The sequence below is a fragment of the Jaculus jaculus genome, chromosome 19 (genome assembly GCF_020740685.1).
Source record: "Jaculus jaculus isolate mJacJac1 chromosome 19, mJacJac1.mat.Y.cur, whole genome shotgun sequence".
Lineage (NCBI taxonomy): Eukaryota > Metazoa > Chordata > Mammalia > Rodentia > Dipodidae > Jaculus > Jaculus jaculus.
In genome coordinates, this window is record NC_059120.1 from 22,585,049 (window position 1) to 22,609,883 (window position 24,835).

A 24,835-nucleotide genomic window follows, 5' to 3' on the forward strand; every position below is an offset into this window, starting at 1 on the left:
TGTAACACCTAATGGACATATGCAACCTTGCACTTGCCTCACTTTTGTGCACCTGGCTTACATGGGATATGGAGAGAGATGGAACATGGGTCCTCAGGCTTCGGAGATAAGTGCCTTAACCACTAAGCAATCTTTCCAGCCCTAATTTGACTCTATTAATTGGCTTATCAAGAATTGGGTTGACTAGGCCCAGAAAGCCAAGCGTCGCATGTTCTCTCTCATATGTGGATCCTAGCTACAGATGATTGGGCTTCTGTGTGAGAAGGAAAAAACACAGTAGCAGAGGCCAGTAAGCTAGAAAAGGGATATAAAGGGAAGAGAAAGGAAGGGAGGGGGGTACTTAGTAGGAGGGTATTGTATATATGTAAGTAGAAGAATAGATTAATGGGGGTGAAAAGGCCCAAAGTGAGGTCAGGTGAAGAGATTGAGTAAAATCTAAGAGGATATAAATAAATCATATGGAATCCTGCTTTTCTGGACAATGGAACACTCAGGAGCTGTAGATTGTTTCTAGAAAATTTTCAGTGCCAGGGATGGGATACCTTCCAGTGAGATGTTGGCCAGGGAGGTCCCTGATGCTCCCCCAAAATTATAGGCCATTGCCAAGGCCCTTGGTTTCCCACCAGGAATAGATGGTAAGACCCTATTGCTGGAGACTCCACATACTTGGGCTACAAGGCCACTGAGATCCTGCTGGAACTGAGCTGATAACCTCTTTCATGTAGACCAGCTGACAGAAAGCTGGAAGAAGCCATTCTGCATGCAGTTCCGTGGGAGAAAGAGAAATCACCAGTGAAGATACTCAACAGTGGACACTGCAAGCCTTAGATTTGGCCAGCCAGGCCAAATGAGCCAACGGGTACAATAGTGGCACGTCTGTCATGGTGGAAGCCAACTGCCCTCTAATTGGACTGGAGGACCACTCCATGGGAGGGAATACATCCCTGATACTGAAAACTTAAAACAGGGATAGTCATGAGCCCTAGGGGTGTAATGTCTGCTGCTGTCTGGCTAAATGTATATACTATGCTTATCAAACTGCCCAGTAAGCACTTCTGTAAATATTCATACCCTTATATTAATGCTGCTCTCACTCTTGGTAGAGAATCTTCTCTTTTCAGATGGCAGTGACCTTGGGATGACTCAGAAGGTATCATGGTGCTGGAAAGAAGTGACTGTAGTGCTCAGTACTGCAACATCACTATCACACCTTCCAAGGCTCAGGGTCTAATGCAGAAGAGTGGTGGAAAGAATGTAAGAGCCAAAGGAAGGGTAGGACTCCTTCCAACATGCTCCCTCCAGACATAAAATGGCCTGTATATCCATGACCTCATAGTGCCTGACACTACCTACACAAGACCATCATAAGAGGAGGAAAAGATCATGACATCAAAATTAAAACAGAGACTGATTGAGATGGGGAGGAGATATGATGGAGAATGGAGTTTCAAAGGGGAAAGGGGGGGAGGGAGGGTATTACCACGGGATATTTTTTATAATCATGGTAGTTGTTAATAAAAATTTGAAAAGAAAAAAAAAAAAGAATTGGGTTGAGCCCAGTTTGGTGGGGCTAATGGGACTCAAACTCTGACCCTAATAACTCCAGTGACAGCGAGAGACCCTGCCTCAAAAAAAAAAAAAAAGAAAAGAAAAAAGAAAAAATTTCAAGTGTGGCTTTTACAGTATGCAATAGTTTTCACAACAAAATAAAACTGAAAAGTCATTAGTTGAATTGTAGTTAATTAAGTTGAATCATTCTCTATAAGCCTATATTGTTGTTTGTCTTTAGATTTTTATAGAAGATAATTATTAATTATGACTGTTAATCTTTTATTTGTTTACATCAAAAAGTTTGTGTCATTTGTCTTTTTCTTTTTTTTTTTTTGAGGAGTCAAGGCAGAGTTTATTGACTCCTGAGCCCTCTCTGTCCTTGCTTCTTCCTCTCAGACAGGCCAAAACTGAGATGGAGGAAATCTTTGTCTTTGACATTGTCAGTGCCATTTTTTGTTCTTAAAACCTTTTTTAGTCAAATACACCTAAATATTCCTTTATGACATCTGTGTTTTGTTTAGAAAGACCTCTTCCACCCAAGATGACGATATTATTCTAGTAATGGATGGGTTGTATATTAAAATTAAACTTTCATCTATTTGGAATTTATTTTTGTGCACATTATGTGCTGAGTGGAATCTGAAAGAAATACATGCAGTTGAGAGAAAACTCCAAAGATGTGGGGCCAGCTGGCTTTGGATGATCTTGCTGCTCATATGGGGCAGGCTGAAGAATTACTGTGCATGGTGATGTATTAAACCATTCCCCGGGGGTGAATGGACTTCAGGTCCAGCCCTTCTCCCTCCCAGGGTTGGAGTGGTGCTGAAAGCCATGCGCTGCTATCTAGTTCTCTACCCCCAGCCACCTCAGTAATACTTCGACAGAATTTTGTTCTGAGCTGGGGGTGGTGGGGGTGCATACCTGTAATCTTAGTACTCCAAGGCTAACGTGGGAGAATCACTGTGAGTTTGAGGCAAGTCTAGTAGAAGACAACACTCTCTAAAAATAAATGTCATGGGCTGGTGAGATATCCCAGAGGGTAAAATGCTCACCTGGCAAGCATGAGGACTGAGTTTGATACCCAGGGCCTATGTAAAAAGCTGGCTGTGGGGGAGAGGTGGATAGGGGGATCTCTGGAGCTCCCTGGCTAGCTGTCCAGTCTAGCCTAACTAGGGAACTGTAAGCCAATGAAATGCCCTGTTCCAAAAAGAGGTGGATAGCATTCCTGAGGATAATATCAGATGTTGTCCTTGGGCCTCTGCACACATGCACACACATGTATGCCCACATACATACATGCATGCACATCACACACACACACAAATAGATACAACCTGGCATGAGAGCGCATGCTCATAGTCCCAGTTACTCTGTAGCCTGAGGCAGGAGGGTTGCTTGTCCTCAGGAGTGTGAGGCCAACCTGGACGTTAGCCAGATGCATAAGGGGGCACTTATGTCTGGAGTTTGTTAGCAGTGGCTGGAGGCCCTGGTGTGCCCGTTCTCTCTCTCTTTCTCTCTCTCTGTCTCTCTCAAGTAAATAAATAAAAATTAAAGGGCGCTGGTGAATATGGCCACACTCACGCCGCTTGGGCTCATTGCATGCTTCCCATGGAACCGTGGTTATTGTCTGAGTGTCCTAAAGGCTTATTTTAATTAAAACCAATTTTTAGATCTTAAAGTTCTTTGGAGGTTTGACATGTCTTATCCCACTTCTGAATGGACGGTGATAGTATCCACTAGTTGGGCCAGTTCCGAGTGCCTGTCTCTAGGTGCCGTGGGCAGCAGAGAGACAGCTGTCACTGAGTTGTACTGACCCATGACCCCTTGGCCTTTGCACCAAAACCTGAAGGTATTTGGCAAGATGACAATGAAGTCAATGACCCAACTCTTCATGTTAATGTGTTGTAATTATTTTATTGCAGTAGGTCTCTCTCTCTCTCTCTCTCTCTCTCTCTCTCTCTCTCTTTTTTTGAGGTAGGGTCTCACTGTAGCTCAGGCTGACCTGGAATTCACTATGTAGTCTCAGGCTGGCCTCGAACTCACGGTGATCCTCCTACCTTTGCCTCCTGAGTGCTGGGATTAAAGGTGTGCTTCACCATGCTCAGCTTCTGCATTAGGTCATTAGAACAGTACTCTTGAAAGCCACCTCTTCAAGCTTGGGATGACAATGAAGTCAATGACCCAACTCTTCATGCTAATGTGTTGTAATTATTTTATTGCATTAGGTCTCTCTCTCTTTCTTGTCTTTCTTTTTTTTTTTTTTGGTTTTTCGAGGTAGGGTCTCACTCTGGCCCAGGCTGACCTGGAATTCACTATGTAGTCTCAGGGTGGCCTCGAACTCACGGTGATCCTCCTACCTCTGCCTCCCAAGTGCTGGGATTAAAGGCGTGCACCACCACGCCTGGCTGTCTCTCTTTTTTTTGAGGTAGGGTCTCATTGTAGCCCAGGCTGACCTGGAATTCACTATGTAGTCTCAGGCTGGCCTCGAACTCACGGTGATCTTCCTACCTCTGCCTCCCAAGTGCTGGGATTAAAGGTGTGCTTCACCATGCTCAGCTTCTGCATTAGGTCGTTAGAACAGTACTCTTGAAAGCCACCTCTTCAAGCTTGGATCATATATTAAAATTTTATTATAAACAGTCAACTTTCATAAATTGTTTGTTAATTGTAAATGTTTTTGATTGGTTTTTATGAGTCTGGGTCTCTCATAGACTAGGTTGGTCTTGAATTCACTGTGTTTATTTTTATTTATTTATTTGAGAGCTACAGACACAGAGAGAGAAAGAGGCAGAGAGAAAGAGAGAGAATGGGCATGCCAGGGTCTCCAGCTAGTGCAAATGAACTCCAGATTTATGCATCACCTTGTGCATATGGCTATGTGGGTCCTGGGGAATCGAGCCTCGAATCGGGGTCCTTCGGCTTCATAGGCAAGCGCTTAAATGCTAAGCCATCTCTCCAGCCCTTGAATTCACTGTGTAGCTGAGGATGACCTTGAACTTCTGATTCTCCTGCTTCTACCTGCTGCGTGCTGAGGTTGCAGGTGTTCACTAGCACAGCTGGTATATGCAGCTGGAGGGTGAAGTCAGGCACTCCACGCTCCGAATCACATCCTCAGCCCAACACTTTCGATTCTTATGCTGGACCTATCAACTAATAGTATCAAATTGGTGTTTCTTAAATATTTAGGTATCGGTTACCCACTTTCATATATCATTAGACACCACACCCACCCACACACTAGAACTGGCAGTTTGACATAGAAAAGCCCAAAGGTGCTAAGAGCAGTGGCACATACCTATAATCCCAGCACTAGTGAGGCAGAGGCAGGAAGCTTACGTTCAAGGCTAGCCTGGACTACATAGGGAGTTCCAGACCATCCAAGGCAGATAAAACAAAATGAAAAAAGTTTGACTTAGGTCCTTGTAGCTGGGTTATATTGAGACATCTCCTTTGATTACTTGAAAGATTTAAATATGATTATTTTTCCATTGTTTTTCTTCCAGCTTCTTCTCAATGGAATACCACCAGATAGTTTTGGGGGACATTAATAGTAGCAAGTTTCAGTCAGGATTCACCTGGTGAAGGGACAATCCTTTTAAGCACATGTGTAAGAGCAAAAGAAATCTCTGCGAAATTACTAGAAAACACATGGTCTCAGCAGAGAAACTGGTGTGGGGTGTGTGTGAAGCTGGTGTGAGTTGTGAAGCTGCCATGGGGCTGTGAAGTTGGTATGGGGGTGTGAAACTGGTGTGAGTTGTGAAGCTGGCATGGGGGTGTGAAGGTAGAGTGAGGTGTGAAGCTGTTGTGGGGGTGTGAAGCTGGTGCGGGGGTGGGGGGGGAGGATAAGCTGGCATGGGGGTGTGAACCTGGTGTTAGCACCTTGGCTGTGGGCAGAAAGTGAGCCCAAGCCCACTCATACAAATGAGCCAGACGAACGGTTCATCTCAGGCCTGTTCACCGAGTGCAGGGAGCCTGAAATCAGAAGCTCAACACATACCCCTCGCTCTTTGAGGTCCTAGAATAAGAATCCGAAGCTTATTTTCTGTAGCACTGTCCATCTTCAGGAGAGAAGAGACTTGCTGCGGAGGCCATGGACAGCTGGGACACATCCTAGAGCCCGTGGTGGGTGTGGGTGGGGGGCGACAGGTAGGCTGTGTGTCACCTTGTACTCTCTGCTGTCAGGCAATGTCAGGCGGTGTGGGGTTCTTACCAGTGGAATCACCAGGTTGGAAGAAGATAATTTTTGCAAAAACAAAGCTCAAAGGATCAGACAGTTCTAAGAAATAGATGGGCATGCTCTTGGTTAGAATTCCATTAGGTTAGTCAACACAAAGCTTTTACCAGTGTATTTAGTCATCGTTGGCTGCAGGATGCCATAGTACATTAACCAGAGTGAGTTCAGCTCTTTGAGATGATGTAACTGGCATTTCAGGGTAGTTACATGGCCTGCACCCAAATCCCCCTGGGCCAGTGTTAACCTAACAAGCACAGGTTCTGTCCTGTCAGGAGGTCCTGTAGCTCCAACTAGACTAAACAGGGATCTGCCCTGGGTGCATCTCCCAGTGGACCCTGTATCGTCTGGAATCTAGAAACCCATTATTAGATCTGACTCCAAAACTTTCACAACAGCAGTCTTCACCCTCCACACATTATATTTATATTCAGAATATAAAAGGTCTGAGACAAAACAGTCCTTGACCTCTCAGGTAAGTTTTTCCTAGAGGCCTCTGATTAGCAGACTTACTTCCAGAGTCCATTCCGAGCCATGCAGCCCATGGACAGCAGAGGGTTACAGGAAGATTATCGAAGGATTAGGGGGCTTTGCTGAGCGAGCATATACACAGGGCATTTTCTGCCAGAGTGACTTTTCTGAAACAGATCTGATTGTGCCACCCTGGTATGGCTCTGTATCTCCTACAGCAGCTGCGCTTGGAACGTTGTTGCCCAACCATCGTCTGCATCAAACTCGCCCTGAGAAGGGAGGGATTACCAAAACACAAACTCCTGGCTCATCCATCGCCCGGCCTATTGGCTCCGAATGTCTGCATGCAACAGGAATCTACAGTTAAAACAAACTCCCCCAGCTATTCTTACGTTCAGTACAGCTGATAATGTGAAGGATGCCACGGGGTGAAGCTCAGACTGCCCAGCACGCAGTTCATAGCCCACAAGGATGTGGCTCTATTTGCCAGGGTCTTGGTATTTTTACTGAAAGCGCCTGTGAAACCTGCGTATCTCCCCTTCTAGCCAAAAGGATGCCCCTCATAGAACCTTCTCTCATTGCTTAGAACACCCTTTCTACCATCAGTTTCCTCCTTTCTGTTCTTCTTTTGTTTTTAATTCTTTTATTTTGTCTTTTTTGAGGTAGGCTCTTGCTCTCTAGCCCAGGCTGACCTAGAATTTAACACATAGTCTCAGGGTAGCCTTGAATTCACAGTGATGCCTCTGCCTCCCAAGTGCTGGGATTAAAGGTGTGCGCCACCCTGCCCAGCTCCTTTTGTTCTTAACAATTGGCTTAGCCGTCATGTCTTTGGATCAGGTTTGCCTTCTGTTGTAACCTCTATGTCTAGTTGGGTTGAGTATATATTCTTAACACAACCTGTATGGTAGTGGTTCTAAACTCTGGTCTCTAAAGGACAAGGGATTAATGAACAAGAGATTAAACCCCAGCTATGGGATTAGCCATGTAATTTTTTTTTCCCCCGAGGTAGAGTCTCACTCTAGCCCAGGCTGACCTGGAATTCACTCTGTAGTCTCAGGGTGGCTTTGAACTCATGGTGATCCTCCTACATCTGCCTTCCAAGTGCTGGGATTAAAGGAGTGTGCCATCATGTCCAGCTTCTAGCCACATAAATTTACTAGAGATTTAGTTCAGCATAATATATGGGATGGATTACAAATAGAGGTGCCGTCACAGGGAGGTGTGATTGTCACTGGAACTGGACCGATGGGGATGTTGCAGCTGGATGTGGGAATTGACACTAAGAAAGTTATTGCACTCCAAGCCAGTACTGGAGGTAAACCAAGGGTCAGTGGTCCTAAGATCAATTAACTACCTGTCCCAAGTCCTAAAGATGGGGAGGGGATTCATGGCCATAAACACAGGGGCTGAGAACAGTGACGAAGTCACAGGGCAGGTGGCTCTAGGAGGTCCTGGGTCACCTTAGCAGATCTGCCCCGTGATAAGGCTTTATGATGAAAGCCTTGGTCTGGGCTGCCAGCCAAAGGGCACATGTGGTGTTTCTGGTGACATACACCTGATAGGAGGGAGGGCACCTGGGCACAGTGGTCAGGAACTTCTTGACAAAACCCCTACCAGCTTCCTCTCTCTGGTGGCGGTTGGTATCCCATCTCTCTTTCTGCCCTTTATTAGTTACCTCTTCCAAGCGAAGTCGGGTCACGCAGTGGCAGGCTTATGGGTTTGAGTTTGCATGCTTGAACCGTATTTACACGCCCAGAGCCATGAGCCCTGCTGAATGCAAGTACCTGTGAGAGAAGACGCCCAAGACAGCTTTCCTTAAACACCCACTTCCTGCTTTACTTTCTTTCCTTTTTTTTTTTTTAAATATAGAAGCAGATAGGGGCTGGAGAGATGACTCAGTAGTTAAGGCATTTGCCTGCTAAATCTGATGACCGGGGTTCAATTCCCCAGTACCCACATAGAGCCAGATGCACAAAGTGGTGCATGCATCTGGAAATTGCGGTGGCTGGAGGCCCTGACATGTCCCTTCTCTCTCTCTCTCTACTTGAAAATAAACAAATAAAATATATTTAAAAATCTTTTTTTTTTTAAAGATAGAGATTGATAGAGAGTGGGCATGCCTGAGCCTATTGCCACTTATTGCCACTACACAAACTCCAGGATGCATGCACTACTTTGTGTGTGTCTGGATTTACATGGGACCTGGAGAATCGAACCTGAAATAGCAGGCGTGTAAGCAGGCACCTTTAACCACTGAGCCATCTCTCCAGTCCCACCTGCTTTACTTTCACAGGCTTTTCAACCGTAGCTGGGCCAGAAGCTCATGTCTGGCTTTTCTGCCTTGGCTGAATCTGCTCCCAGAGGCTCAGGGTGTCTCGGCACCCATAGGATTTACTTCAGGCAAGCGCCTTAACTGCTGAGCCATGTCTCCAGCCAGACGGTTTACTTCAAATGCCTCATGGCTCTTCCGGCTTCTTTAGCTTTTCTAAATCCCTTGGTCTTATTTTCTTTGTTTGATCGGTATCTGCAGTTCTTTTCACCTCATGGGAAGGTTAGATGAAGCAATGTTTGCTTACTGTGTTTCTCATCGGACGTGACATAAGGGAGTTTGGTGAAGGCCTGTGGTCATGAGTCCCGCAGCCTTGCTCCTGAGCCCTGAGGCTGCTGCCCAGGGTGCACGCCTCCCTGCCTGGCTCTCTGCTGGCTGCTCCAGCATCGTTTCCAGCCCGTTATCCACCCTATCCTACCATTCCCATCCCAAGGTTTGTTTCTGATTAGCTTTGTAAGCACTGCCAACTGCATCCTGTCCCATCCTTTCCCCCGTCCAGCCTTTTGGCTGCAGTTGTAGAAATAATGTGCTTTTGAGAAGAGTCTGGTGGGTTTACACATACAGCTGTGGCCTTTGCTCAGTCCCTGCCAGTGTCTCTGCTGCTGTTTCTTGTTAAATGGGAGAGAGGTGTGAAAGAGGGCGGAAGACAGGACCGGGCCCCGGAGACCTGAGGCTGGCCCTGGCCCTAGCATCCAGTTTCTTTCCATTCCCAGTAGTTCCTTACCATTCACTCTTTTTACTGGCTCTAATGAGTAGCTCACTCAGCCTGTTTCTTTTTTTTTTTTTAATTTTTTTTTACTCATTTTTATTTATTTATTTGAGAGTGACAGAGACAGAAAGAGGCAGATAGAGAGAGAGAGAGAGAGAATGGGCGTGCCAGGGCTTCCAGCCACTGCAAACGAGCTCCAGATGTGTGCGCCCCCTTGTGCATCTGGCTAACGTGGGTCCTGGAGAATTGAGCCTCGAACCTGGGTACTTAGGCTTCACAGGCAAGCACTTAACCGCTAAGCCATCTCTCCAGCCCTCAGCCTGTTTCTTGAGACCCTGTTAAGTATTGCTGAAAACACTAACTATCTCTACCAATTTTTTAAAAAAATATTTTATTTCTTCCTTTATCTATTTGCAGGGAGAGAATGGGCACACCAAGGCCTCCAGCTGCTGCAAACAATCTCCAGATGCATGCGCCTCTGTGTTCCTGGCTGTATGTGGGTACTGGGGAATTGAATCTGGGTCCTTAGGCTTTGCAGGCAGGTGCCTTAACCACTGAGCCATCTTTCCAGCCCCTGAAAGCATTGACTATTGAAAATGTCTTCTTAGGCATTATGGCTGTGTTCTTGGGCATATTCCAAATTCCTTTCTAACCCTCTCCGGTTTTATAAAGTTCAGGGTGAGCTAGGCCAGTTTCCCTCCACCTAAGCACCTTCAAGTAGCTGGCTTGTCTTCTATGGAAAAGTAGGAACAACAGGCACGGGCATTCATTAGTTGTGGCTATTAAAACAATTCTCAAGCAAATCCAAGAAGAATGTAGTTATGAAAACCAAGGCTTCTTGCCAAAGAATGATTGCATACGTGTGTGTGTGTGTGTATGAGAGAGAGAGAGAGAGAGAGAGAGAGATATCATGTGCTATGTTATGCAACATCTAACCCTTGATCCCTGGATGCTCTCCAGTGAGTAGCTGGTTGAGTTTAGGAACTTAAAATACCTTGGGAACTGCTTGTAGCCGTGGTGGGAACGAGATGACTATGGACTTTGGAATCTGTTTGCAAATGTCTCTTTGCTGGTCCATCTGACGCAGCCCACGTGATTTTCAGGTCTGGGGATCTTATTTACTTTGTCGTCTAGAAAGTCTTCTGAATGTGTCCGTGAGGAGCCCATCCTGGCTTTCAGGGGGGGATTCTGGGTACCCCAGGCACCCCTGTGTTGTGCTGTCCTGCAAGATGTTTCTCAGGTAGGGAGTTACTCCAGGCTTTCTCTGCTCTGTTGAGGAACCTCAATAGCCTAGGCAGCTTATTTAAAAGAAAAACCTATGACAAAATTACATTTTGTAGCGTTAAACAGATTAGATTAAAAAAAAAAAAAGATTGCTGGATCTCAGGTAGAGCTCAGGATAAAGGCAGTTCAGAGGGTCTCACGCCCCAGAAAATGGAGGAAACATGTAGAAATAACCCAGTTAGTTCAGCAGTTGTCTATCTGGATATGTTGGTTTTGTTGTGGTTGATTGACAGAAAGCTCATTTGTTGTGAGTAACTAAGACTCAGCTACTTCTCATAAGGGTATATTCTCTAATTAGGTTGCAGTGTGTTTGTATATTAACTTAGGTTATAGTTTGCTACCTATGAAGTCAGCTCTAGGCTCAATTTAATAGTTTTCCCTTTTTGGTTAGCCTGTTAGTGTTGAGAAAACGTTGGGCATCAACACAACTTTCTGTCATCATCATAATGGGTTTATTTAGCTTCATTACTGAGTACTCAATTCACAATGCCAAATTGCTAGAATGATTCTTTGTGTTTTCTTCATTTTTTTTTTTTTAATCCCAACCACAAGGAGTTCATTGATGAACAAGGAAGGTTTTATACAAATACTGAAGGTTTTATTTTTTTCAAGGTAGGGTTTCATTCTAGCCTAGGCTGACATGGAATTCACTATGTAGTATCAGGCTGGTCTCAAACTCACAATGTTCCTCCTACCTCTGCCTCTCAAGTGCTGGGATTAAAAGTGTGCACTACCATGCCCAGTTTATACTGAAGGATTTTAGTTAGTTTCAAATATAACACATCAAGGAGACCAGTATAATGGCTTCTAGCTGGGTAATACTAAGAAACTCTACATTCCCTGTCAAGGAAGTACACACAGTTCTTAACAGGAATCTCTACAAATCAGACTTATCAAATGAGGCAATTCAAAGTTCAGGCAATAAAGATAATTCAAGAGTACTCAAGTCTTTATTTTGGGCACAATGGCAATTAAAGACCATTGTTCACTATGGCCTGACTTAAAGAGGTATCTATTTTTGCAATCATCTTGGTGACCCAAGTCATAGTAATCTGGAACACACTAGAATAAACATATCAGTTAGGAAACAATGGAATGGTCAGGCTCATCATTGCCCACTCAAGATGATTGCAGACTGTTAGCTGCTCTGATAAACACATCACATTTCTTCCTCCTGAGAAATTTCCTTAAATGTATTTGCTGGCAATATCTAGAGAAACAGCAGTATCAGCTGCCTTTTAGTGATTTTTATTTTTTAAATTTATTTATTTTGTGTGTGTGTGTGTGTGTGTGTGTGTGTGTGTGTGTGTGTGTGCGTGCATGCGCTGCAGTGGGTATGTGGAGGTCAGAGGACAACTTTCAGGCATTGGTTATTGCTCTCTAACTCCTCTGAAGTCTGAACTCTTGCCAAGCTAGCCGCCATGTCTGGCTTTCCCATAGGTACTGGAGTTGGAACTCAGGTACTCAACAAGTGCTTTATCCACCTAGCTTTTCTCTCCATCTCCTCGGCTATCTTTTAAATTCTTTTCATTCATTCATTCACTTGAGCCATCTCCAACTTTACATGGGTGCTGGGGATTTGAACTCTGGCAAGCAGGCTTTGTGAGCAGGTGCTTTTTAATCACTGAGCCATCTCTCTAGCCTTGGCTACTTTTAATGTTATTTTTAGAAATATTTTTATTTGTTTATTTGCAAGTGGGATGGGGATGGGGGTGGAGAGAATGGACTCACCAGGGCCTCTGACTGCTGCAACTGAACTCCAAATGCATGTGCAGCTGTGCATCTCTCTGGCTTTACATGGGCACTGGGGAATCGAACCTGGGTCCTTCGGCTTTGCAGGCAAACACCTTAGCTACTGAGCAATTTCCCCAGCCTCAGCTACCATTTATTTTCTTTCTTTGTTTTTTTTTTTTTTTTAAATATTTACTTATTAGAGAAAGAGAAAGAGAGAATGAATAAGCATGCCAGGGCCTCCAGCCACTGTAAACAAACTCCAAATGCATGCATCACCTTGTACATCTGGCTTATGTAGGCCCTGGGGAATCAAACCTGGGTCCTTTGGCTTTGCATGCAAGTGCCTTAACTGTGGAGCCATTTCTCCAGCCTTTAGCTGCCTTTTACTTTTTTTTTGTTTTTTTGTTTTTGGAGGTAGGGTCTTTCTCTAGCACAGGCTGACCTGAAATTCACTATGTAATCTCAGGGTGGCCTCGAACTCATGGCAATCCTCCTACCTCTGCCTCCCAAGTGCTGGGATTAAAGGTGTGTGCCACCACACCCAGCCCCTCAGCTGCTTTTTAAATTAAGCTTTTTATATAGTCAAATCAGGTACAAAATAGATGCAGCCTTTAGTGTTGTAGAGCATCATGTCCAAGCTGCCCACATGGACAAAGAGATCTAAAGTCATGCTATGCTTCACTGGGCCTTTTCTTCCCATTCACCATTTGAAGAGTGACTCCTACATTTCTGAACTCCTGGATACCAGGTTGGTTGCAAAATCCAAGGCATTTGGCTGGAGAGATGGCTTAGCTGTTAAGCATTTGCCTGTGAAGCCTAAAGACCCTGGTTCAAGGCTCGATTCCCCAGGACCCACGTTAGCCAGATGCATAAGGGGGTGCAAGCATCTGGAGTTCGTTTGCAGTGGCTGGAAGCCCTGGCGTGCCCATTTTCTCTCTCTCTCTCTCTTTCTCTCTCTCGATCTGCCTCTTTCTCTCTATCTATTGCTCTCAAATAATAAAGAAAAGTAACAAAAAAAATTAGAAAAAAATCCAAGGTAAACTAGTTCCCAGTTTTGTACCGGCATCCCACTATTACCAAGAGTGATACTCCCAGACAAGCATGGTGGCTTACACCTGTGTCGCAGCCTGCGCTTTGCTGGGACAAACCACCTGGCCCAAACAGGCGGCTGATGGGAGGAAAGGGTTCATTTAGGCTTATGCAGGCTGGGCGCAGGCTGGACAGCCCATCTTGCTACAGCAACTGGCAGAAAGCGTCAACAGCAAGCCGCCGCACAGCTGTCTAATGAACCCCGAGACCTGGCCCAGTGACATACCTCCTCCAGCCAGGCTCCATCTCTCATGTGGCCTCCAGCTGGGGACCAAGCATTCAAAACACACGAGGCTATAAGAGACAGCTCATTCACATCACCACAATCTTTAATCCTAGCATCCAGGAGCCAGAGACAGGAGGATGGCCTTGAGTTCAAGGCTAGCTGGGACTACATTGTGGATTTCAGGCCAGCCTGAGCTATAGAGTAAGATCCTGTCTCAAGAAAAGAAACCTGCCGGGCATGGTGGAACACACCTTTAATCCCAGCATTTGGGAGGCAGAGGTAGGAGGATCACCAAGAGTTTGAGGCCACCCTGAGACTACAGGGTGAATTCCAGGTCAGCCTGGGCTAGAGTGAAACCCTACTTAAAAAAAGAAAACAGAAAAAGGAAGACTGAGTAGAGAGATGGCTTAGTGGTTAGTGGTTAAGGTGCTTTCCAGCAAAGACAAAGGACTAAGGTTGGATTCCCCAGTACCCACATCAAGACAGATGCACAAGGTGGCACATGAATCTGTATATACCCTGGCATGGATATTCTCTCTCTCCCTCAAATAAATAAAATATTAAAAGAGAAAAAAGCCCACAAGTACAACATGTAAATAGCGGGCCCTCAGGAACCCCATTGGAACCTTCCCACAGTGAGAGAAACTGACTTCTTTTTCTCTCTTTCAAGGCTGGTAACCAATTTTGGCTGATGACAGCTTTGGCCTCTGATTATGGAAGTAGTCATAGACCACAAAATGACATTTCAGTCAATGGTAGACCACATACATGATGTTGGTCTCATGAGATGATAGAGGAGCTGGAAGATTCTCACCGCTGAGTGACATCATAACCCTCAGGACGTTGCGGCACAATGTGTCGCCCGCATATTTGTGGCAGTGTCAGTACAAACAAGTCTGTACGCGGCCCCTCAAGTGAAACCCAGCACCTCCACTGTGATACCTGGTAATGATAATAAATGATGGCACTGCTGCTTTAGCATGCCATGTGCTCTAATTTTAATTGTTATTTCAGCCTGTGCCCGTTCTCCTGGTAAGAAAACCTACCACTGGAAGCAGTGTGCTGTGGCGGGTCAGCAGCAGCCTCGAATATCTCACACTTCCCACATATCCGATTGCATCATCTTATCATGTGCTTGATTTAATCTTGTGCTGTTCATCGTGACCTCAAAGTCCACTTCTGGTGAGAGCAGGAGGCCAAGGTGGGTGATAGAGCTGGAATCAGAATTAAAAGCGATAAGGACTATGCAGGTGGAAAATCGGTGATAGTTGCTGAATAGGCGTCAGTCATGTGCTGTTCAGCCAAGGCTTTTACCTCGATGAATAAAAACAAAAGCGATAGACCTATCAAAGAAGCCACTTCACAGAGGCAGAAAGACTAATAAAAAGAAAAATATCGCTCTTGGAGAAACTTCTTTTTTCTCTTTTTGGCTTTTTGAGGGAGGGTCTCACTCTAGCCCTGGAATTCACTCTGTGTTCTAGGGTGGTCTCGATCTCATAGCAATCCTCCTACCTCTGCCTCCCGAGGGCTGGGATTGAAGGCGTGCGCCACCACGCCCAGCTTTGGAGAAACTTCTCATGATTGAAGACTGACACAGAGTGTATCCCTCCAAACAGTATGACAGTCATAAACAGAGCCAAAACTTTGTTTGTAATATTGAAAGAAAAAACTTGATCCAGGAGCTGAGAAGATAGCTCAGTTGATAAACTGTATGCTTTGCAAGCATTGGGACCTGAACTCATGTAAAAATGCAGGGCATGGTGGTCTGCTTATAATCCCAGCACCAGGAGACAAGAGGATCCCTGGGCCTTGCTGGCCACTGAGTCTAGCATAATTAGTGAGTTCCAGGCCAAGGAGAGGCCATCTCTGAAAAGATGGACAGTACTTGAGGAATGACATATGAAGTTGTCTTCTGATCTCTACACATACATACCTGCACACATGTGCACCTGCACACACACATTTATATGTGTGTGTGTATACATATATATATATATAGATAGATATATAGCTATATACTAATGTGAAGTTAAATGATGAGTCTTTTTACAATTAGAAAAGAAGCTTTTAGGGCTGGAAAGATGGCTTAGCGGTTAAGCGCTTGCCTGTGAAGCCTAAGGACCCCGGTTTGAGGCTCGGTTCTCCAGGTCCCACGTTAGCCAGATGCACAAGGGGGCGCACGCATCTGGAGTTCGTTTGCAGAGGCTGGAAGCCCTGGCGCGCCCATTCTCTCTCTCCCTCTATCTGTCTTTCTCTCTATGTCTGTCGCTCTCAAATAAATAAAAAAAAAAGAAAAGAAAAGAAGCTTTTAAAATAAGAATATAAATATTTTTGTATAGCTGTACATGTTTCTGTTTTAATCAGTATTCTGAAATAGTCAAAAGGTTAAAAATCAGGCTATAGCTAGGAGTGGAGGCCCACACCTTTACCAGCACTCAGGAGGCAAAGGTAGAAGGATCACTGTGAGTTCGAGGCCAGCCTGGAACTACAGAGTGAGTTCCAGGTCAGCCAGGGCTAGAGTGAGACCCTAGCTGAAAAACAAACAAATTGGCTATAAAGGAAGCAAAAGTTGCAGGATAAGACTAATTATTGGAAAAAGAAAAAAAAAAACAACTTTGAAGTAAATTTAGTAGCCTAAATGCACAGCGCTGAGCTACACATACGTGTCTGTGTGCACATATATACACATATGTACGGCAGCACAGATCCTGGGCTTTCACATTCACTTCCCACTCGTGACCCACCCAGAGACACTTAAGAGTCCTGAGCCTTTATCTGTGCTAAGTGTCTGAGTATAGGTATACAACTTTTATAGTTTGAAACTGTATTTACACAGCACATTCACTATGTTTAGCAAAACCAACATCCTTGTGTTACACTGGTCTCCAATGTTCATACAGCAACATACCATATGTGCTTGTAGCGTACAAAAACAGGCTAGGCCGCATGCCTCACGATGTTCATGTCACCATGAAATCGATGAAGGCTGAATTTCCCAGAATGAATCTCATTTGATAAGTGATGGGAAATTTCAAGGAAAGCCATTTGTAAGGCAGGAGTGGTCCAGGCCGAGCAGCGGGATCCGAGCCAAGGAGGACACAGGTGGAGAAAGCACACTCTTTGCTGACCCCTCATATGACACACAGGGGCTGGGAAAGGGAGTGTCTGAGCAGAGAGCAGTGGAAGTAGTTTGCTTATAAGTCTGCATGGCTCCTGACCAAGATCCAGTGGGAAACTCACTTTTTGGTGATCCCTTTAGAGCATGTCCCAAGGGTACAACAAACACCACCTTTAATGAAACACAAGAACTTAGTTTAGTGACAATCTACAACCAATTACCATACCTTCAGAGATAACCCTAGGTCTGAACTATACAATGCTTAAAAGCACAATATGCCTTTTGTAGGTACCTCATAGATCAGTTTTCTATATTTGATAGCAATTAGGTTACGTTTTTACCTTCTCAGTGCTAGGGATCCAACCTAGGGCTTTGCACATACTAGCCAAGTACCTGACCACTGAGCCACACCCCAACTCACAATGAGGCTGTTAATGGGAAAGGTCAGGGTAGGACTGGAGAGGTGGCTTAGCCCTTAAGACACTTGCCACAAAGCCTAAGGACCCATGTTCCAGGTCCACGTTAGCCAGATGCACAAAGGTGAGGCAAGCGCAAGGTCGCACAAGCCCACTAGGTGGCACAAGCGTCTGGAGTTGGATTGCAGAGGCTGAGGCCCTGGTGCACCAATTCTCCCTCTTTCTCTAAAAAAAATTTTTTTTTAAAGGGAAAGGTCAGGGAGTTCTTTCTAGCAAGGGTAAACAAGCAGATAGCAGTGATGTCTAGATTAGCTTTCCACTCTAACTTGGGGATTTCACTGGGAACATGGAGAGACACTGGCATTAGTGAATTATTCCCTGATGTTACCATAAATGTAACAATTACTCTGGCAGAGCATAGCCTTTGCTAAAGCCATCACGGTCCTGTGGATTTCCTGTCTTTGTTGGGGGTCCCATGGGAAGTGAGAAAGCCTCTTTGTTTTTCTATTACATGCCATAGTTGTATTACCCACCATTTGCATAAATATTTACATATGATAAGCTTAGGTGAACAAAAAAACTCTTTGGGCTGAGCTGACTGAAATTGAGGAAGAGTTCTCTTTTCTCTGAACTCATTTTGGGCTCTAACAACGCTCCGCCTGGTGTTTTTCCTCGGACTTTTCAGCCTAAGGCCTGTCAGCGATAGTTATCAAATGGGACAGCTCTTAAACCCATGCAAAGCCACCAGCTGTGACTCACACGTCAGACACAGGTAATGCGGAGGCAGGGTTAAGGTGCTGTTTCCTATGGGGGGGCGTGTCTGGGGGGGCTGGGGGGAAGGTTTGGGGTGGGGGGAGGACGGTGGTGGTGTAGGGTTTCATGAATTGTTTTGTGGCTGAAAAAAATGCTGTTAGGAATTTAGTAGACTTCCCACAGAATGTGAGGACTTGCAAATAAAGTCTATTTCCTGCCAGGCGTGGTGGCGCACACCTTTCATCCCAGCACTGGGGAGGCAGAGGTAGGAGGATCGCCGAGAGTTCGAGGCCACCCTGAGACTCCATAGAGAATTCCAAGTCAGCCTGAGCCAGAGTGAGACCCTACTTCGAAAAACCAAACCAAACCAAACAAAACAAAAAGTTATTTCCTAAAATGAGTTCACCTCTGCCAACACGTAGACAGCGGTAGCTACCGCTTTTAAATACCTTGGACACGCCTTAGCTCCTGGATGTAACTGTGAAGGGCCTGTTTCCCCGTGCTCTTGGGTGAGAACTTCTAATGCCTGATTGTCGTGTTCGTGAGCAAACAAGGCTCAATTGGCCGTTCTAAAACGAGGCTCTGGGGCTAGAGAGATGGCTTAGCGGCTAAGGCACTTGCCTGGGAAGTCTAAGAACTCAGGTTCAACTCCCCAGAACCCACATAAGCCAGATGCACATAGTGATGCATGCATCTGGAGTTCACTTGTAGTGGCCCTGGTGCACCCACTTTCCCTCTTTCTCTCTAATAAATAAATGAGAATTCTTTTTAAAAGTAAAAATGGGCCAAAGCCTGGCATGGTGGTAGGAAGATCCCTGTTAGTTCAAGGCCACACTGAAACTACATAGTGAATTGCAGGTCAGGTCAGCCTGGCTAGAGTGGACTCTACCTTGAAAACCAAAAATAAATAAATAATAATAAAATAAAACTATGAGGCTGATTTCATTTGGTGAAAAGACTCTCAAAATAAAGGTGTAGTCCTGTTAGGAAGAGCTGATGTAATGGCGAGGCCATGAAAGACATATAGGTCCCAGGACTTAGATTATTCTGCAAGTCCAAAAATGCCTCTTAATTGTCTTTTGGCTGTAGGCAAGATAAAACTTTTAATAGTTGTTACTCTCTGAAGCGAGAGGGAAATCTCTTTAGTAGTCAGATCATGTCCTTAATTGTGGAGTGTTTCCTTTGAACACTGGTCTTTCCATAAAAATCTTGTGACAGGCTGGGAAGATGGCTCATCTGTTAAAGGAGCTTACTTGCAAAGCCTTCTGGCCTAAGTTGACCCTGCGGCACTCAGATGATGCTAGATACAACGTGGCACGTGTGTCTGTGACCCCAAAGTACCCATGATAATGGGAGAAGCAGCCAGGAGAATCCCAACCTCCTGCACCAGCTAGACTGGCATTCGTTTGCAGCAGCAAGACACTCGGTCTCAAAGGTGGGAGAAAAGCACAGATACCTTAAGATTCTCTTCTTCTCTCTCTCTTTCTCTCTTTTTAAGGTAGCATTTCACTCTAGCTCAGGTTGATCTGGAATTCACTATGTAGCCTCAGGGTGGCCTTGAACTCATGGCGATCCTCCTACTTCTGCTTCCAGAGTGCTGGGATTAAAAGCACATGACACCATGACACCACGCCCCACCCTCAGATTGTTTTAATATATATATATATATTTGCAAGCAGAGAGAGACAGAAAGGAGAGTCATGGCCTCTAGCCACTGTAAATGAGCTCCAGATGCATGCACCACTTTGTGCATCTGGCTTTACTGGATACTGGGGAATTGAACCCAGGTCATTACGTTTTGCAGGCAAGAGCTTTAACTGCAGAGCCCTCTCTCCAGCCCCTTAAAGTTCTTTTCTGACCTCCACACATGTGCCCCACCCACACTTGCAAATAAATAAATGCTCAGGTTTAGGTGTATTAAAGGAAAGAAATCTCAGGCCTGGAGAGATGGCTCAGTGGTTAAAGGCACTTATTTGCAAAGCCTGGATAGCCCAGGTTTGATTCTCCAGTAGCTACATAAAACCAGATGCACAAAGTGGCATCTATATCTGGAGTTTATTTGCAGTGGCTACAGGCCCTGGTACGCTCATTTTCATGCTTCTCTCTCAAATGAAAATAAATCTGAGCATGGTGGCTCACACCGTTAGTCCCAGCACTGGGAGGCCAAGGTAGGAGAACCACTGAGTTTGGGGCCAGTCTGGTGCTACAAAGTGAGTTCCAGGTCATTCTGAGCTAAAGGGACACCCTACCTCAAACAGCAATAACAAAAAATAAATATAGAACAAAAAAGAAATCATGGGCTTGAGAGATGGTTCAGTGGTTAAGGTGCTTGCCTGCAAAGCCTAATGACAGGTTTGATTCCCCAGTATCCAAGAAAAGCCAGATGGACAAATGACACATGCATTGGCTGGAGGCCCTGGTGTGCTCATTCTCTCCCTCCCTCACTCTCTGTGTCTGTTTGCAAATAAATAAATAAGGTCTTATGCCTCTAATGTGCAATTTCTATGGAGGTTAATTGAATCAGCTTCAGACTCCTCTGGTCAGGAGCACATCGTTTACATACTGATGTCTTAGGGTCTTGCTGCAGTGCTTGGGAGAAAGAAGAACGCTTCAGAAAAGCCTTGGGCATCACAGCCCAGGTGGGGCGTTAATGTTTCTAAGGAAACACAAATACTTTCTCAACTAGAATGCTAAAAAAGGCTGAATGCCGGTCAGTAACTGTGAGCCTTGTTGCATCAGGAGGCGCGCACACACTGGGTGATAAAATATTTGCATTTAGAACTACAGGAAATCTTGGTTTCACAATTTTATCAATTACCCACAGGTCTAGAGCAGATATTTAACTTCATCTATTTGCTGTTGATTTTTTTTCAATTGGTGGGTTGGAGTGCTATACTGGTACATGGACTTGTGAATCTCTATTCAATTAAGTCCTTGGTAATCAGTGAGAGACCTTGAATTACTGTAAGCTTTTGTGGATATTGGGGCAGAGGTTTAGAATGATACGTTTGGACTTTATTTATTTTTTATTTTTATTTTTATTTATTTATTTGAGAGTAACAGACAGAGAGAGAAAGAGGCAGAGAGAAAGAGAGTGAGAGCGAGAAAGAGAGAGAGAGAATGGATGTGCCAGGGCCTCCAGCCACTGCAAACGCACCCCCTTGTGCATCTGCTAACGTGGGTCCTGGGGAATTGAGCCTAGAACTGGGGTCCTTAGGCTTCACAGGCAAGCATTTAACTGCTAGGCCATCTCTCCAGCCCTGGACTTTATTATTTGTTTGTTTGTTTGAGGTAGGTCTCTCTTTAGCTCAGGCTGACCTGGAATTCGCTATGTAGTCTCAGGGTGGTCTCGAATTCATGGTGATCCTCCTACCTCTGCCTCCCGAGTGCTGGGATTAAAGGTGTGCACCACCATGCCTGGCTTGTTTGGACTTTATTTTATTTGGCTTTTCAAGGTAGGATTTTACTCTAGCCCAGGCTAACATGGAATTCACTATATAGTCTCAGGGTGGCCTTGAACTCACAGTGATCCTCCTACCTTTGCCTCTCAAATGCTGGGATTAAAGTCGTGCGCCATCATCCATGGCTCCATTTGGACTTTAAATCGACACTTTTAACTTCTCCTGTATCAGCTGAAGAAGAGGCCCAGGCAGACATTTTAGAAAGGCTAGGAATATTACAGGCCTGAGTGTCAATCTATCAACTTTGCCAGTGGCATGCATAAAGATTGTGGTTCAAGGGAATTGGGCAATTCAGATTATTTCCTCTTCTGAAGAGAATTTCATATATCCTTCTAGCTTATAACGTAAGTCTTACCCTAGCCAGTTTACTGGAGAAGTAGTATATAGTGGAATGTGTCTTTGTCCATAAATGGCCCTGATTGGAACTGTTCACCTATAGGAATTTCTTCTACTTGTCTATAAATTCCTATTACAGAAATGACCTTTTCAAAAAAAAAATTGATTTGAGTTTGCGAGGTTGCTTAGTGGTTAAGGTGCTTGTCAGCAAAGCCTAAGGACCCAGGTTCAATTCCCTAGTAGTCACATAAGCCAGATGCACAATGTGGCACATGTGTCTGGAGTTTGTTCGCAGTGGCTAGAGGCTCTAACATGCCCATTCTCTCTATCTGCCTCTGTCTCTCTCAAATAAACCAAATATTATTAAAAATAATCTTATTTTGTCCCGGGGACTCAGGGACACTCTGGGACTTCTTGCCACTACAAATGCACTACAGATGCATGCATCACTTTGTGCATCTGGCTTTACATGGATGATTGGAAATCAAACTCTGGCCTGCAGGCTTTGCAAGCAAGCACCTTTACATGCTAAGCCATCTTCTCAGTCCCAGAAATGACCTTTTCATTTTTTACTATTTTGTTTGAGAGAGAGAGAGAGAGGCAGAGGCAGATAGAGATAAGTGGTGTGCCAGGGCCTCTAGCCACTGCAAATGTCACCTTGTGCATCTGGCTTACATCGGTCCTGAGGAATCAAACCTACGTCATTAGGCTTTGCAGACAAGCACCTTAACCACCGACTCTCTAGCCCCATAAATGACTTTTTTTAAGGTGAGGGATCTATGGGTTATTAAAAGGGGGCTTCTGGTAGAAAAGGTACCCCAGACAGTTACCAGGATTGTGTGGGACTCCCCGCTTATCTTATCTTTTGCTTTTCCATACTTTTTTGATATTTTATTTTTTTTTCCACTTTTATTTATTTGAGAGAGAAAGAGGCATAGAAGGAGAGAGAGAGAGAATGGTGCCCCAGGGCCTTAGCGACTGCAAATGAACTCCAGATGCATGTGCCACCTTGTGCATCTGGCTTACATGGGTCCTGGGGACTCGAACCTGGATCTTTAGGCTTTTCAGGCAAGTACCTTGGCCGCTAAGCCATCTCTCCAGCCTGATATTTTACAGTTTTAATTTTTTTTCACTAAAATTTCTTATGAACACTTTCTTGGAGCTTGTTTACTGGAGAATTCCTCGGTGTTCCCTGGATGCTGATTGTCTCATGGGCTCCCTCTAGTGGCGAAACACTGGTCCATAAGGAGGGGTTTTATTGGCCTGGCAGAAAAGTAGATAGGTTGTTTGCCGTGAAGTTGGACCTTGAGGCAAATAATTTACTTTTTCAGGATCTCTTGCTTGTGGTTTAAGGACAAACAGGTCTCTTGCCTTGGCCCCTCCACCTGTCATATTTGGAGAGACATAACCTTGTTAGCCTTTTAGATTCTTTCCTCTTCTAGAGTCCTCTTAAAATGTTCAGCTAAGCCAGGCGTGGTGGCGCATACCTTTAACCCCAGCACTCTGGAGGTAGAGGTAGGAGGATTGCCGTGAGTTCGAGGCCACCCTGAGACTCCATATTGAATTCCAGGTCAGCCTGGGATAGAGTGATACTCTACCTTGAAACCCCCTCCCCCCAAAAAAAACTCAGCTAAGGGGCTGGAGAGATGGCTTAGCGGTTAAGGCATTTGTCTGCAGAGCCAAATAACTCATATTCAAATCTCCAGTTCCCACGTAAACCAGAAACAGTGACGCAAGTGTGCGATATCGCGCAGGCGCACAAGGGGGTGCGCCTGTCTGGAGTTCGTTCACAGTGGCTGAAAGTCCTAGTGGGCCCATTCTCTCTCTCTCTCTCTCTCTCTCTCTCAGAATACATTTTTAAAAATGCTCAGCTAAGGACATGAATTCAATCATGTCTTAATTTCCCACCCAGACATTTCATGCATGTCAGGTCGGTTTACTTTTTAAAAAGATTTTTATTTATTTATTTGAGACAGAGAGAGGGAGAGAGAGAATGGTCATACCAGGGCCTCTAGGCACTGCAAACTAACGCCAGACACATGCCACCACCTTGTGCATCTGGCCTATGTGAGACCTGGAGAATCTAACCTGGGTCCTTAGGCTTTGTAGGCATGCCCCTTACCTGCTCAGCCATCTTTCCAGCCCGATTTACTTTTCTTTTAAGTTAGATTACTAAGTTCAGGATGAAGTCCATTTACCAATAGACCAATTACTGTCATGTTGATGCCCTCAGAAAATACCCCTGTGTTGTATTTCAAACGCACAATATTTATAGTGTTTCTAAATGTTCTCTCCATGTCCTCTGAAACTGGGATTTTTTTTTTTTTTTTTTTTTGGTGTGTGTGTCTGTCAGATTATATGGCTGAGCAATCTACTTAAACAAAACAAAACAAAACAAAACAAAAGCCTCAGAGATTGAGCTGAAAGTTTGGGCTCAGTTTCAGTAGCAAAGGTCAGTGTTCAGGACAAAGCAGGCAGGCCTGCTGACCAGAGGGTCTCACTCTGAACGGCCTTTGTCCAAGTCCCCCTAATTTGTCATCTTTGGAGTGAAAGGGAAATTGTGAGCAGAAAAGTTAAGTGACAGAATGGGTAGTTGGGATTTGGTCAAAGCAGTCAATCTTTCTAATGAGCTCAGTTTTGTTTTATTTTTTTATTTTGAGGGGAGGCAATGTTTGATTCATCCAATCAGTTTTGTCCAAACTCAGGAGAGAGGTACCTCCGTTCAGCAGGGGAGCCCCTTCAAGCTAGAAGCAACGAGGGCATGGCTAACAGAGTCCACTACCACAAGGAGGCTTTTGTGCTTGATCTCCTCTTGAGCTTGAGTAAGTCAGGGCTGACACAAAGAGATGAACTGGCACTATTCATGGCCTGGAGAGGCGGCTCAGCAGTTAAAGGTGCTTGCTTGCAAAGCCTGCTTGCCTGGGCTCAATTCCCTAATACCCATGTAAAGCCAGTGCACAAAGTAGTATTTGCATCTGGAGTTCATTTGCAGCTGACATACCCATTCTCTCTCTCTCTCTCCTCCCTGCCTCCTTCCTTGCAAGAAAATAAATTAAAATATTAAAAGAACCGTATTCATGAATTCGGTAGATGTTTCTCAAACATCTTATATTTGGCAAGTACTAGG

At 44.9% G+C, this 24,835-nt stretch overlaps 1 long non-coding RNA gene across 2 annotated transcripts; it reads left to right on the forward strand.

Annotated features, from left to right (window-relative positions):
* The first annotated feature begins 10,423 nt into the window (after nucleotides 1–10,423).
* On the forward strand, nucleotides 10,424–14,737 carry LOC123455957. 2 transcript variants are annotated; one of them, XR_006634258.1, is made up of 3 exons: nucleotides 10,424–10,531; nucleotides 14,295–14,569; nucleotides 14,639–14,737. It is a non-coding gene; the product is annotated as an uncharacterized LOC123455957 (long non-coding RNA). The 2 variants fall into 2 exon arrangements; XR_006634259.1 differs by lacking the exon at nucleotides 14,639–14,737 and having other exon boundaries at nucleotides 14,295–14,620.
* The last annotated feature ends 10,098 nt before the right edge of the window (nucleotides 14,738–24,835 follow it).